This window comes from Silene latifolia, unplaced genomic scaffold (genome assembly GCF_048544455.1).
Source record: "Silene latifolia isolate original U9 population unplaced genomic scaffold, ASM4854445v1 chrun_scaffold_16, whole genome shotgun sequence".
Taxonomy (NCBI): Eukaryota; Viridiplantae; Streptophyta; class Magnoliopsida; order Caryophyllales; family Caryophyllaceae; genus Silene; species Silene latifolia.
In genome coordinates, this window is record NW_027413123.1 from 3,122,520 (window position 1) to 3,126,380 (window position 3,861).

The following is a 3,861-nucleotide window of genomic DNA, read 5'->3' on the forward strand; positions in this document are numbered from 1 at the left end:
AGGCTTTAAGTTTGTTTCCCCCTTGGTTATTTTGTTGGACATTTTGGGGTGGTGGTCCTTGGTTTAGTTGGAAATTTTGTTGTGGTGGCCTTTATTGTTAGTTTTGACTTTGATAACTTGGTGGGTAATTGTACCTTTGTTATGGTGGAACATAGACATTTTGTTGTTGTTGTGGTTGAGGCACAAAAGTTTGTTGTGGTTGATGGTTCAACAAATTGTGGCTTTTGTAAGACACGTTCGGGTGAAATTTCGTGTTCGGGTTATAAGTATTTGAAAATGTACCCGGTGGAAATGAACTTTGTCTAAAACTTTGAAAAGCATTTACCTCCAAATAGTAGCTTGGCATAAAGCGTTGCAATGACCCGCACCTTCGCATCCTTCCCAAACAACAACATGGCTTGTAGAGGACATGAAATTGACTTGTTGAAGAGAGGAAGCCACATTTTGAGCATCCAGTTTTTCTTGCAGCAATAAGATTTGAGCTTTCAAAATGGTAGTGTCGGAAACTTCCTCTTTACCTTTGATTAGTGCACTCCGGGAATTGACATATTGGGTATCATGAATCGCCATGGATTTAATCGTGGCATGAGCAATATCGGTGTCAATTTGATCCAACCGCCTATTGTTGGCGTAATCAAGAATTCTTCGGGTCTCGGCACAACATCCATTGTAGAATGTTATAGCTAGGAACCAAGCATCCAACCCATGATGTGAGCATTGCCTTTGCAACTCCTTATACCTTTCCCAAGCTTCATATAAGCTCTCAAGTGCTTGTTGATAGAATCCCGTGATTTGCCTCCTCAAAGTTTGAGTTTTCTCTGGTGGGAAAATTTTTTTGATAGAAAGCAAGAGTCAAAGTTTCCCAATTTTTGATTCCCATGGCGGTGCGATCAAGGCTACTAATCTATAGTTTTGCTCTGTCCTTCAAAGAGAAAGGGAAAAGTATCTCCCTAATTTGGACTTGAGTGACTCCCGTTTGCCTAATCATGGGGCAATAGTCACAAAAATTTTGAACATGCAAGTTGGGATCCTAAAAAAGACTTCCCCCAAATTTCTTCCTCTCCACAAGGCTAATAAAAGCCGGTTTGATCTCGAACTCCGGGGCGGTAATTTGGGTAGTAGTGATACCCGCCAGGAGCATAGCCGCGGTGGGCTTGGAATGATCGAAACGTTTCACCATCTTTTTAGTTGGAGATGGTGGTGGTGGTAAAGATGATAAACTAGAACCTTCTTCCTCATCACGGATTGGGTAATTGGTACGAATGCGACCCAAACCTCCGGGACTAGAAGATGCGTCAAGCTCTTTGAAATAATTGAGTAGGCTATGGAATGTTCTCTCGGGCTTCGGACGCCCCTATCAGAATCAGAACAATTCAACTGTCGCTCCAACAACGAACGACCAAGTCGTCCCGGACAGGGGCACTCAACCCAACGCTCCCGAGCATTCGATCCTCATGCGGCTCCAGAAGGCAAAAGCCGAAATCTCAATTTGGCAACTGATCGCGACATCCTTTGAGCATCGACAGGCTTTGGTACAGGCCTTGGGCAAATAACTGTGCCCTCCACCTCCTCCCTTGAAGAAATAATGGCACACATGACAAGGGACGCCCCTGACTTGAACAACCCGGTTGTCTTCTCTGACGAGGATATCCCTCCCTTCAGAGCCAATCATAATCTTGCCCTGTACATTACCGTACAATGTCTCAAGAAGAATGTGCCCATGGTCCTTGTGGATGACGGGTCCGCAGTGAATGTCATTCCCCTTAAGACGACTCACAAACTAGGTATTAAGGAAGCTGACTTGGTCCTGACAAATCAAGGAGTACGCGCCTACGATGGCACTCGTCCCAAGGTCGCAAGGCTTATCACTCTAACTGTCGCAACCGGACCACTGGAAAGGCAAACCGGTTTTTAGGTGGTCGACATCGAAGCCTCCTTCAACATGCTCCTGGGACGTCCCTGGATTCACGTCGTTAAGGAGTTACGTCAACTCTCCACCAGAAAATCAGGGTTCCCTTCAACGGGAAAACGATCACGATTTCGGCTTCCCCGATCAAAGCCGTAATGAGAAACCGAATAGCCTCCCAAGCCATTGAGGAGGATGATAATGAAATGTGGGTATTCCAAGACATGAACGCCATAACTGATGAATCAACGCCCTTTAATTGTGACCCGTTTTCCAACCTCACGGTCAACCGCATCATGATGCGCCAGGGATACTTCCTGGGTCTACCCATCAATCCACTAAAGAGCACCTTACCTCCCTTGAAATAGGCTAAGGTCCCCAACATCCCCTTCGGACTGGGCTATGAACCTACCAATGAAGATATCCAGGAGATGAACCTCCTAGTTCGAAAACGCAAGAAGCACGGGGTTATCCTCCGTCCCTATCATCTGACTCTCAATGGATACTTTTTCCCCGAGGGAGAGTCTGAGCTCTACCATAGATTTCCGGAGCCGATCTATGACTCTATGGTGACGACCAGGTACCCGGGTGTGGATGTCTTCTAGGACTGCTACTTCATCTCCGACAACACCGAAGCTGCATCAACCGAGTCTAAGGCGTCGTCATGCCTCGATGGACAAGTTGTCACCGTCCGCTTTGGAGAGGATAATATCAAACACCTCGACTATGAGGACATCATCAACATCACCCTAAAAAACAACCAGTTTGACCCAACCGCCTTGATCTCCGACACTGACCCGGAGAAGGGTACATAGGGCTGGAGGAAAACCGTCAAGTGGACTGATCGCCGAGGCCGTATTCTCTAGATCACAACTGGAGAAGGCCCAATGTTCAAGGAGGGAAGTGAGGAAGAATCTGAATCTGAGTCTGAGTCGGAGTCTGAGTCTGTCGTAGCTCCTAACACTCCTGATGTCCAAGTCAAGGTCCCATTCCCACTGTTTTTTCACAAAGTCGTGGTTAATTCAGAGGCTGAGTCTACTAGGGTCACCCCCACTCCCATGAAAGGTGACAAACTGGAGCCTGTTCCAGGGGCCCCCTCCTCTGCTGTGTCACCTCTGACTGACCATGAGATGTCTGTCCTCTCCGCGCTTTTCGCTCGAGTCAACTTAATGAACGCTAAGTTTGCTTATGACTCGTCTCAATTTAACTGCAAAGCAATTCTGAATGACTATAAGGAACTTGACTTGAGTGACTACCCACCTTGAAGGAAATGTAGATCTTTATACATACTAACATACTCATATATGTCGAAATTAATTTGTCATAAAATTAAATGTGGATTTTATGCATGCAAACAATATAATAAAATAGAGGAGAAATCATATCCTTACATTGAAATTTCGGTTCAAATGGGCACAAAAGAAATCTCCTTTTCTTTTGTTCTTGAGCTTTCTTTTAATGGAAGAACAAGATCCAAGTGTAGGATCTCTCCTTAGGAATAATACCCAAAGCTAACTCTTAATCTAATTAATATTATTTGAGCTAGTATAATATTAATCTTGTGAAAAATTGAACCAAAATTGTTTGGTTTTTAGCTCCTAAAACCGGGTAGGAGGAGAGGTGAGGAAGAGGATTATTTTTATCTCTCTAAAAATAATAATTTGAAGTGAATGAATAATAATAATCATGCATCCATTCATATGGTGAATGATAATTAAAAATAATCAAAAGAACCCTTGTTCTTTTCTATGTAGAACCGGGTAAGAGGGGAAGCATGGCCAATGCATGACCTTTGTGCTCTTACACAAAAGGACCCTAGGTGTGCATGCCTAAATTAGAGAAATAATGATGAATTCCACTAATCTAAATTAACACAATAAGAATATGTTAATTATGCCCAATATTTCAGTCCATATGGATAACATGAATCCATTTTATTTTTGTCAATTGTCAAT

General features: G+C 43.8%; 1 non-coding gene across 1 annotated transcript; it reads left to right on the forward strand.

Moving 5' to 3' along the window:
* The first annotated feature begins 700 nt into the window (after positions 1-700).
* LOC141637398 (small nucleolar RNA R71) lies at positions 701-807 on the forward strand. Its single transcript, XR_012541781.1, has one exon. It is a non-coding gene; the product is annotated as a small nucleolar RNA R71 (small nucleolar RNA).
* The last annotated feature ends 3,054 nt before the right edge of the window (positions 808-3,861 follow it).